The 11,733-nt window shown below is 41.4% G+C and overlaps 1 pseudogene; it reads right to left on the reverse strand.

Annotated features, from left to right (window-relative positions):
- Positions 1 to 8,907: 8,907 nt before the first annotated feature.
- Positions 8,908 to 10,046, reverse strand: LOC132658955 (etoposide-induced protein 2.4 homolog; annotated as a pseudogene).
- Positions 10,047 to 11,733: the final 1,687 nt, after the last annotated feature.

Genomic DNA, 11,733 nt, shown 5'->3' on the forward strand with positions numbered 1-11,733 from the left:
TGGAGGGGAAACCAGTTGGCTTCATGGTGGACACGGGAGCCCAGTACTCAGTCTTAAACCAAAAAGATGGACCCATGTCTAAGAAAAGTAGCTGGGTGCAGGGAGCAACCGGGACTAAATGATATGGATGGACTACAAAACGGCATGTGAACTTGGGGGCCCACCAGGTGACCCATTCTTTTCTGGTGATACCTGAGTGTCCAGCGCCCTTGTTGGAAAGAGATTTACTCTCTAAAGTAAATGCCCAAATTCATTTTGACCACGGACAAGTGTCAGTTTTAGATGGGACCGGGCATCCTCTTTGGGTCCTGTGTCTGGCATTAAAAGATAAATACAGACTCTACTTGCCAGAGGCCCCAGCAACAATAAGCCCCGAAGTACAACCATGGGTTCAAAGATACCCTCAGGCTGAAACAGCAAAAATGGGACTGGCCAAACAGAGGCCCCCTATCATTGTGAAACTGAAAGCCAGTGCTTCCCCGGTGAGGGTACGACAGTATCCCATGAGTCAAGAGGCTCGACAAGGAATTACTCCTCATACACAACGCCTCATAGATGCTGGGGTCCTGAAAAGGTGCTGGTCCCTATGAAACACTCCCCTGTTGCCTGTAAAAAAAAAGCCTGGGGGAATTGATTTTAGACCGGTTCAAGATCTACGAGAAGTCAACAAACGGGTAAATGATATTCATCCTATGGTTCCTAACCCTTATACATTGCTAAGCAACTTGCCTCCAAACTACATTTGGTACACTGTTTTAGATTTAAAAGATGCCGTTTTCAGTTTGCCTCTTGCCCCCGCAAGCCAAGAGATCTTTGCCTTCGAATGGCAGGAAGACGGTGGTCAGACCCCTGTGTAGCTGACATGGACTCGCTTACCACAGGGTTTCAAAAACTCGCCCAGTTATTTAATGAGGCCCTGGACGAAGACCTCCGTGAGTATCAGGTTGAACACCCTACCATTGTTTTATTACAATATGTTGATGACCTTATGCTGGCAGCGGCTATAGAAAAAGAATGCCAAGAGGCAACAGGTGACCTTCTCCAAACCTTGGGGACTTTAGGTTACAGGGCTAGTGCCAAAAAGGCCCAGATTGCCAAGCAAGAGGTTACATACCTCGGTTATAAGATAAAACAGGGCCAGAGGTGGCTAACACAGGCTATGAAAGAAACCATCCTCCAGATCCCTGAGCCAGCTAACCATAGACAAGTGAGGGAATTTCTGGGAACAGTGGGATATTGCTGGTTATGGATCTTGGGGTTTGCAGAAAAGGCCAGGCCCCTGTATGAGGGGACCAAAAAAAACAAGGACTAGAAATGGACTGAGCCAATAAAAGAGGCCTTCCAAGAGCTCAGGCGAGCCTTGCTAAAAGCTCCTGCCCTTGCCCTCCCTGATCCATCTAAGCCTTTCCAATTATTTGTAGATAAAAAGTGGGGGATAAAAAAAGGGGTACTAACACAGAGATGGGGACCATGAAAGCAACCTGTAGCTGACCTTTCCAAGAGACTGGACCCAGTGGAAGCCGGATGGCCACCTTGCCTCCGTATCATCGCGGCCACTGCGCTCTTAGTCCACGATGCTAATAAACTGACTTATGGACAGAGACTCTTGGTCTACACTCCTCATGCCATAGAGAGAGTTTTAAAGCAACCCCCAGGTAAATGGATTTCTAATGCCCGCTTGATGCACTACCAGGCCTTGCTACTTGACACCCCACGGATTCATTTCCAAATGCCCTGCACTCTAAATCCAGCCACTCTTTTGCCCAATCCGGGGGAAAATAGCCCCCTCCATGATTGTGATGAGATACTGGCCGGGGTAACAGCAATGCGAAAGGACTTAACCGATACTCCACTGAATAACAGTGAGCTAAAATGGTTCACAGACGGCAGCAGTTATGTAAAAGATGGACAGAGACGGGCGGGAGCCACAATAGTAGATGACTCTGGACAGACGATATGGGCAGAGGCCCTTCCCCCAGATACCTCAGCACAAAAGGCAGAGTTAATTGCCCTGATTCAAGCATTAGAGAGAGACAAAGGAAAAAGAATAACTATTTTCACTGACAGTCGCTATGCTTTTGGCACGGTACACATCCAGGGCCCGATATATCGGGAACGGGGGTTTTTGACAGCTAAAGAAAAAAAATTAAAAACTTGCCTAAAATCCATAGACTTTTAGAGTCTGTACAGATGCCTCAGGCTGTGTCAATAGTACATGTACCTGGACATCAGAAGGGTGACAGCCCCACGGCACGAGGGAATCGTGCCACAGACCTGGCAGCTCGAAAAGTAGCTGATGAAGATTTCATCACCCCTGTGTTGGCGATCGGACTTCCACCTCCAGGTATGGCAACTCTGCCCCCAACCCCTGAGTATTCATCCACAGACTTTGCTTGGATCCAAAAACACACCAACCTTCAAAAAGATAAAGATAGATGGTACCGAGACTCAGACGGCTACTTGATACTCCCTGTTCAGTTGGAACGGCAACTATGTCAACATTTGCACTTGTCTACTCATCTGGGAGAAAAAGACTCTGATGCTCTTTCAAACTGTGTGCCTGCTATTTCCCCGGCACCAGACAACTGTAAAGAACATAGTGCATACTTGTAAGGCGTGTCAACAGATGAGGCCAGGAAAAGGACAACAAGCAGGACTGAGGTATCGGGGAGAAGGATGAGGGCAACACTGGGAAATAGATTTCACCGAGGTAAGGCCAGGCAAGTATGGTTACCAGTACTTGTTAGTGTTGGTAGATACCTTCTCAGGGTGGGTGAAAGCTTTTCCTACAAAGGGAGAAACTGGGATGATAGTGGCAAAAAAGATTTTAGAAAAAATAGTTCCCAGGTTTGGCCTGCCAGTGACCATCGGCTCTGATAATGGACCTGCTTTTGAGTCAAATAGTTCAGAGCCCTGCCCTAGCCCTGGGGACTAAATAAAAGTTACATTGTAAATACAGTCCACAGAGCTCAGGGCAAGTAAAAAAAAAAAATCAGACTCTAAAAAAACTTTAACTAAATTGGCTATAGAGACTGGCGGGACTGGGTGACCCTCCTTCCCTTCGCCCTCTTCCATGCGCGTAATACTCTTTATCAACTTAATCTGACCCCATTTGAGATTCTGTATGAGAGCCCTCCCCCTGTATGTCCAATATTTAAAGGGAAAAAAACTACCGCCTCCCACATTGGGGCAACTCCAAGAGGCCTGGATGGCCTTAAGCAAGGTGCACTCTCGTGTCTGGAAACTGCTCCGGGAAATACATGTCGGTCAAAATAAGGGAACTATTCCCTCACATGACATTGGCCCTGGAGACTGGGTATGGGTCAAAAGGCACCAAACCAAGGCACTAAAACCCAAATAGAAGGGTCCTTATGTTGTTCTTCTTACCACCCCAACTGCCCTTAAGGTTGACAGTATTGGGCCTTGGGTGCCTTGCAACCACGTACGCCCAGCTGCTTCAGCAGAGCAAAAAGATGCTAAAAAAAAAAAAAAATGGGAAGCATCTCTGCACCCGTCCAACCCCTTGAGGCTAAAGCTTCAAAGGCGCCAACAGGACCAGGACAACTCGGCTGGGCCATCTTGTGGATGACCCAGTTACTCTGCTCCGGAGTTGCCAGGGTGAACCCACATCAACCCGTCAAAATCACCTGGAAGCTGCAAAATGGACTAACACGAGAGGTGCTAAACTCCACCACCGCAATACATCCACCAAACACATGGTGGCCAGACTTGTACTTTGACCTTAAGCTGATGGTAAATGTGCCTTGGGCTAGGGGTTATCTCCGAGAACAAGGGTTCTGGGCATGCCCAGGCGCACCCAGACATGACTGGAAGACCTGTGAGGGGGCACAAGACTCATTGTAAAACTTGGGATTGTGTTACTTCTAAGGATGGACCTCGGCGCTAGGAAGTAAGAAATCGAGATTTACTTAATTTTTCATTCGCCAAGCCCCTCCCTAGGGTCTTTGGAGATCCAACTTTTAGCTGTGAAAGTTGCAATTATGCACAAGTCAGAATAAGGTTCAATCCAAAAAAAAAAAAAGCAAACAGGAGGGGATTAGATCTGCTCTTTCTGCAACAAGGGGGACTCTGTGCTGCCCTAGGAGAAGAGTGCTCTTTCTATGCGGATCATACAGAAATAGTTAAAAAATCTATGGCCAAAGTAAAAAAAGGACTAGCCCAACGTAAACGAGAACGTGAGGCTCAACAGAGATGGTTTAAATCTTGGTTTCAACAATCCCCTTGGCTGACTACCTTAATCTCCACCTTGTTAGGACCCCTGCTAGTACTTTTACTAATGCTTACCTTCGGCCCATGTATTATCAATAGACTTGTAGCCTTTATAAAGGAACACATAAATACAGTACAGCTGTTTGTGCTTCGACAACAATATCAAACTGTGTCTCAGGACCGAGAGGAAGATTCCTCTATATGATCTAAGGACGGGGGAATGTTAGGGACCAAACGACGGTCTCTAGGACCTGAGTCATGTTTACCAGAAAGAGACAGGATATGCGCTCATCCTGCCTGGCCAATCATGTAATGCCAGCTACTCCTGTAACTGAGACAAAGGACTGCCTGTATATAAGCCGCCATACTCCTTTGTTTGGGGCTCTTGTTGGATTCCCTTGTGTGGAATGAGACTTGGGCCCTAGCGCGCTAGAGATAAACTCCCTTCTTGCCCTTGCAGTACCATGGTGGACTTGGTCTCTCTCTCGGTTGGTTCAGAGATATGGGCTCGGAGCATAACAAGTAGGGCACAAGCAAATGGGTGAGCAGGGAGTAAAATATGGTCTTTCTAATAGAAAATAACTCTTTCTGCCAGCTTATTCTCAGTATAAGCTGTTAGGGAGGATGTTCTGACCTTAGTATGGTACTGCTTGCCAAAAGTTGAGAACAGGTCAAAATTTAGGGCACTGTGAGGAGAAAAACTTGACTAAAGTCTGGTCAAAGTCAGTAGTTAAGAAATGGACAAGAGTAGGCTGTCACATTACTAGAAAACAGACCTATATTAATAATAATTTCTAAATATCATTACACATTAAATGTGTTCAAATTTCCATTCATTTCATCAACAGCAAACTACAAATCGTTTCACTTTCTCATAAATACAATCCAAAAAAGATATGAACTCTGCAATGGGTTCAAATGTTTTAAAATGTTTTCTATAATAATTTTTGCCTTCAACATTTTACTCTTTCAACTTATTGTAAAGCCAGATTAATTATCTTACATCATCTCCTGTAGTCTGAATTGTGCTTCTTGAATCTGTCCATGCCGTCTCATTCAACAGGTTCCTCTACCCACAGTATTTCCTAAAAAATTAAAAGCAAACTGTATTGATCATACATTTGCTTCTGTTTTACCAAGACACATCAAAGTACCACTTGCTCTTTTATTATTATGGCCTGATTCTGATTATTACCTTTGCTGTGTGTTCATTAAATCATTTCATTTATCACTGATCTATAGTTCTCCTTAATATCTAGAAGGGTAGTTTCATAGGAATATCCTATAAATAATTATTAAATATTGATTCTTCTAAACAAACTCTAAAAATCTGATCAAGAATGTATTATTTGTAAAATATATGTAACATACTATAAATTATTGACACGCATATATAAACAGAAATACCTGAATACACACATACAGATATAGATAATAATCTTATGATTTTCCTTCACATTATTATACTATTTACAATATCATTTAAGGTCATATTGAATTGTTACTAGGTCAGCCATCTCCAATTACTCAACTTATTCTTCATGTATTTTGAAGACTTTTAGTATTTCCTTCTTCAAAAATGTCTTGCACATATCTCAGGGAAAACATATTTTTATTCTTTATAATAAGGATCAGAATAAGTCACTTAATGTAATTGTGAAAAATTGTGCCAATAATGAAATGAAACAATTAAATTCATAAGTAGATGAAACACTATATAAAGTTGCTGCTGCTGTTGCTGCTGCTAAGTCGCTTCAGTCGTATCCGACTCTGTGCGACCCCATAGATGGCAGCCCACTGGGCTCCACAATTGCTGGGATTCTCCAGGCAAGAACATTGGAGTGGGTTGCCATTTCCTTCTCCAATGCATGAAAGTGAAAAGTGAAAGGGAAGTCGCTCAGTCGTGTCGGACTCCCAGTGACCCCATGGACTGCAGCCCACCAGGCTTCTCCGTCCATGGGAGTTTCCAGGCCAAGAGTACTGGAGTGGGATGCCATTGCCTTCTCCATAAAGTTGCTAGTGAAACATAAGTTATTTATTAGTATCTTCATTTTTTTTTTCTTTGGCTGGTTGGTGTGTAGTGTTTATTACTTTTAGGGATTATTGCCTGTTTCTAATTCATTAGCATTCGTCAAAGGCTGTATCTGTAAACAGCATTGTCAGACAACTTTCATTATCTGAGTTTTATGAAAGCATCAATAATATGAGAATAGCATTTATTTATATATTTAGATTTACCATTGAGGTAGTGGCTTTGCAGCAAAATTTTCAGACAATCCCTAGAATTCATTATCAAGTATGTTTGTAGTTTCTACTTCATCTTGAATAATTATTGGTAAGCACCTTCTTTTAAATGACTTGTCATTTCATTTTCCAAATTACTATTATAATAGTGTACTAAAGATTTCTTACAATTATTTTTTTATTTATTTCTATTATTAATGCACAGTATAATTATTTGTGCTTTATCATGTGTTCCCAATTCCTTTTTATGCATACTGTTAATGAATATACAATGGTGATTTACTTTATGCAAAATATCCCAAAAATATAGTTTTGGAAAAAGTTTCATGCTTTTGACTTATTTAAAAAAGGGGGGGGGGTGGTGCTTCCCTTACAGCTCAGTTGGTAAGAATCAGCCTGCATGTAATACAGGAGACCCCAGTTCGATTCCTGGGTGGGAAAGATCCACTGCAGAAGGGATATGCTACCCACTCCAGTATTCTTGGGCTTTGCTTGTGGCTCAGCTTGTAATGAATCTGCCTGCAATGTGGGAGACCTGGGTTTGATCCCAGATTTTTTGCTGTTTAGTTGCTCAGTCATGTCTGACTCTGCGACCCCATGGTCTCCAGCACACCAGGCTTTTCTGTCCATTACCAACTCCTGGAATTTACTCAGTCTCATGTCCACTGAAATGGTGATACCATCCAACCATCTCATTCTCTGTCATCCCCTTCTTCTCCTGCCTTCAATCATTCCCAGCATTATGGTCTTTTTCAATGAGTCAGCTCTTCACATCAGGTGGCCAAAGTATTGGAGTTTCAGCTTCAACAATCAGTCCTTCCAATGAATATTCAGGACTGATTCCCTTCAGGATGGACTGGTTGGATCTCCTTGCAGTCCAAGGGACTCTCAAGAGTATTCTCCAACACCACAATTCAAAAGCATCAAAATCTTCAGGGCTCAGCTTTCTTTGTAGTCCAAGCCTCACATCCATACATGAGCACTGAAAAAACAAAAACAAAAACATAACCTTGACTAGACAGACCTTTAATGTCTCTGCTTTTCAATATTCTGTCAAGGCTGGCCATAACTTTTCTTCCAAGATGCAAGTGCCTTTTAACTTCATGGTTGCAGTCACCATCTGCATTTATTTTGGAGCTCCCCAAAATAAAGTCTGTTGCTGTTTCCACTGTTTCCTCATCTGTTTGCCATGAAATGATGGGACCAGATGCCTTGATCTTAGTTTCCTAATTATTGAGTTTTAAGCCAACTTTTTCACTCTCCTCTTTCACTTTCATCAAGAAGCTCTTTAGTTCTTTTTCACTTTCTTCCATAAGGATGGTGTCATCTCTTTACCTGTGGTGGTTGGTATTTCTCCCTGCTAACTTGATTACAGCTTGTGCTTCATCCAGTCCAGAGTTTCTCATGATGAATTCTGCATATAATTTAAATAAGCATGGGGACAATATACAGCCTTGATGTGCTCCTTTCTCTATTTGGAACCAGTCTGTTGTTCCATGTCCAGTTCTAAGTGCTGCTTCCTGACCTGCATACAGATTTCTCCAGAGGCAGGTCAGGTGGTCTGGCATTCCCTTCTCTTTTAGAATTTTCCAGAGTTTGTTGTCATCCACACTGTTGAAGGCTTTGGTATAGTCAATAAAGCAGAAATAGGTGTTTTTCTGGAACTCACTTGCTTTTTCTATGATCCAACAGATTTTGGCAATTTGACCTGTGGTTCTACTGCCTTTTCTAAATCCAGCTTGAACATCTGTAAATTCATGGTTCATGTACTATTGAAGCCTGGCTTGGAGAATTTTGAGCATTACTTTACTAGTGGGCCTTTCTTTGGATTGGAATGAAAACTGACCTTTTTCAGTGCCAAATGGTTTGGCCAATGCTGAGTTTTCAAAATTTGTTGGCAATATATATGCTTATGTATGTGATTCACAGGAAAACAGCAATAACAAAATAAAACAGCTAGCATCACAAATATCTATTCATCCAAGAGTGGTGAAATGTAGGAAGAGGAAGGGAAGTGGGAGTGGGGAATGACACAGGGAGAAAGAGGATTCAGATCAGTGCTGGTCTGGGGCTGGATGGCAAATACTAGAAAAGGGCTGAGAAAAATCAGTGGTCCTTTCAGACTCTCAAGTGTTTAAAGTCCATGGTTGTGTCAGGAAGATTCTGCCTTACATGCACCTAACATAAAAATCTGGATTCCTCAGATTCTTCAGAGATAAGGGAAACATGGGCAGAGCCCTCAAAGGGTATGCTCCACTTTCTTTGGGGGCAGTGGGTCGAGGGGGAAGTGGTGAACGAGGAAAAGAGTTCCCATGAAGTCTTTCTGTTCCCATCCACCCCCTCCAGATGGCAGATAACTTAGTGGCTGGCAGCAGTTTCAGTCTGGCATTAGATGTGTGTGGTAAGGGAACTTCTTTGCAGAAATAAAGCTACTCAGGAGAGCCCACAGGTAGAGGACAATGGAATTGGAAATGGAAAGCTCGGCTGTTTAAGAAAACCACCAAGAAGAAGACATTCAATTGAAAAGATGTGCTTTGCCAGGTGTCTTTGTTTCACTGGCACTGATAATGAATAAAGGAAAAAGGATAGAGAAGAGGCAGCCACAATGCAGGAGAGCGCATTGCCATCTTACATTGGAAACCCAGGGGTAAACCAAATCCAAAGTAGTAAGGCCAGTTTCTTTCTATGTTGATATCGCTGGTGCATTCCAATTCCTTTACTGAACCAACAATTTTCAAAGCAATATAATGGGTACAGAAGTGAACAGAGAAGAGATGTATGCAGGAGACTAAGCAACTGGCCAAAATGAATGGTAAAAAGGCTGACAAACATATCCTGGAGGAGGAAGAGAGATTACAGTGAAAGGCTAAAGAGGATATCAGCAGTAATTCTGCTGTTAGAGAATGGGTGAGGTTCCCTCCTTGACACCTCAAATGCCAGGTCAGCTAAATCCTGGAACCAAATTATGTTCACAAGATTGATAAGAATGAAGAGGGGGAGCACAGAGAAAGATGAGATAATTGACCTGAAGAAGAACTTCAGCCATGACCAAAAATCTCCATGTAGAGATGGATTACCAATAATATGGGCCACTACTGACTGAAACACAGGATTAAAAAGTTCATAAAACAAGAGGAGACTGAATCAGAAAACTCCATCTTCACAAGTGCAGCAGTGAAAAGTTCTCCCAACAACATGTGGCTCACTTTCCTGCTTCCTCTCTGTGCTCTGGTCTTCTCTCTGAGCCAGGATACTGCTCGCCCCTTTTTGATGCTACTCCTCCCTCTTTTGCTGAATTCAAGCATCCAACTTTGAGACAGTACAAATTCTCCAGACAGAGTCTGATTCCCCTTGCAAGGTCCTGCCAAAAGGTTTTGACATTCAGCCATCGCTTCACTATCCAAACTATCAACTACACAAAGTAGAGAAAGAGGTGTTCCCCAATATTTCATCATGAAGGACTCAGTAGCTTCTCTATCTTGGCTCTAGCTCCAGCTGCAACCCTTACCCACCACTGGCCTCTGGCCCCTTTGAGCTGCTCCACTCCTGGCCGCCAGTTCGTACCCAGGCATTCCCAGGGCAGGGGACACTGTGTCTACACTGCAGTGTACATCTTTGTATCACAATAAATGGCTGATTTATTCTGATAAGTATACAGAAAGTGACAAATAACTGTCATGTGTATTAATCATTTTTTAAATAATTGGAGCATGTTCTCATGCCTTTTATGGCAGCTATCATAATGCTTTATTTCCAGGAATGCTTTTCCAACGTGTACTCTCATTGGTTAATGTCATAATTCTATATTTGAACTAATTATCATCTGATTATTAGTTGACTGTAATTGCTTACATGTTTTAAGTTTTGTAACACTAGTTACTGCAATATCAGTAAAATTAAGCAATGACATTTACTTTCCAAAAGAGATATTAAATTAAAACAAAGGGCCCATTTTACCTGTTTAAATGAAAAAAGGTAATCACTAATACTAATAGAGCCATAGGAAAACTTTCAAGTAAGAATGTAGTAATATAGACATATAGTATTAGAATGGTTCTGTAGTAAGACATTAATACTAATAGACTGGTAAGCATTACTCTAAAAATTATTTTCTAAACTATATCTTATACAAATATATTAAGGTGTGTTTACCCTTGGTGCCTGATTTCACTACTGAGTTGTTTACCTACATGTTCTTGACTGCTTAGTTGTCTCTGGCTCTTTGCGACTCCATGGCCTATAACCTGCCAGGCTCCTCGTCCGTGAAATTTTCTGGGCAAAAATACTGGAGAGGGTTGCCATTTCCTTCTCCAGGGGATTGTTCTGAGCCAGGGATCAAACTCAGGTCTTCTGTATTGGAGGAAGATTCTTTTCCACTGAGTCATCAAAGAAGCCCCATTTACCTACAGTATGTTCGCTCAGTTCTGTCCCATTTTTTGAGACTGCAGGGATTGGAGCTTGCCAGTGCCCCAGTGCTCTTCTATCCATGGGCCTCTCCAGGCAAGAATACCAAAATGGGTTGCCATTTCCTTCTCCAGGGATTCAACTAAAGAAGATTATTAAAAAGATCAATCACTACTTTAGAAGAACCAGTCTACACTATATTACTTATTTGTAACAGCTTACTAAGAAATTCTAAGTATTTCTGTGATTGGGGAAATATAAAGATTAGTAGACATCAGTATTAAAATAAGACATAAGTGCTGAAAAAGGAGCTATAGTATTGCTTTTTAAGACTAGGAAAATTTAATATACTTACATATATATGTATATATTAAATCTTATATAAGCATAAATATATATATACATGTATAAATATTTATGTATATATATTAAATGGCTATATAAACTACATAGATAAATTCTAGAGAAACCCTTGGAAAATAAGTGTTAGTCCTGTACTTCATTAAGTCCATTTTTTTCTGTTAGATATGATTTTGCATGTTAATTCCTAGAAGGAAGAATTTTATATTAGGGAAAAATAGTCTGTCAGCAGAGTTTTTTCAGCTATAGACATGTATTAGCTGAAAATTGTATTTATTATACAGAAACTGAGGTGACAGAAATTGCAGAAATTGTCCGTAGTGGATCTCCTCATTTTGTTACTTTTGGGATTTTTAGTGTAAAACATTACCTGTATTTGCTTAATGACAAAGTTCCAAATCTGTTTACTGCAAAGACACTAAGGCTTTTAACTCCTAAATATTTTAAATATTTTCATTATTTTTTCTTATTTTTATTTTTTTGTACTAAGGAAAA

The sequence above is a fragment of the Ovis aries genome, chromosome Y (genome assembly GCF_016772045.2).
Source record: "Ovis aries strain OAR_USU_Benz2616 breed Rambouillet chromosome Y, ARS-UI_Ramb_v3.0, whole genome shotgun sequence".
Lineage (NCBI taxonomy): Eukaryota > Metazoa > Chordata > Mammalia > Artiodactyla > Bovidae > Ovis > Ovis aries.